This window comes from Orycteropus afer, unplaced genomic scaffold, assembly GCF_000298275.1.
Source record: "Orycteropus afer afer isolate SDZICR_OR568_19922 unplaced genomic scaffold, OryAfe1.0 scaffold01061, whole genome shotgun sequence".
Lineage (NCBI taxonomy): Eukaryota > Metazoa > Chordata > Mammalia > Tubulidentata > Orycteropodidae > Orycteropus > Orycteropus afer.
The window spans coordinates 140,513-140,916 of NW_006922648.1; positions in this window are offsets into that span (position 1 = coordinate 140,513).

Sequence of the window (404 nt, forward strand, 5' to 3'; positions counted from 1 at the left end):
CCTGAGTTTAGAACAGTCCATTCTGTCTTGCAACTCTCTTAACTTCCTCACCATTTAGAAGTTCTGTAGCTACACAGTCTTTTCCCTCTTTTTGTGTGTAGTTGTCCTCACTTGCCAATTGATGTCTCTTGTTCCCTGTTTACAGTCTTGTAAGCTCATTTTACTTTGGATATGTCCATAGCTGAGGTTTATGGGATATGTCATCTTGTTTATTAATGGTTGGTTGTTATTTGTTATTTTTGGTTTTATGTTCAAAGTACTCCCTTTAGCATCTCTTGTAAGGTTAGTCTGGTTTAACAAATTTCCTTAGTTTCTGCTTATCTGGAAATCTAATTTCACCATCATAATTGAGGGACAATTTTGCTGGGTATATTATTCTTGGTTGAAAATTTTTCTCTTTCAGG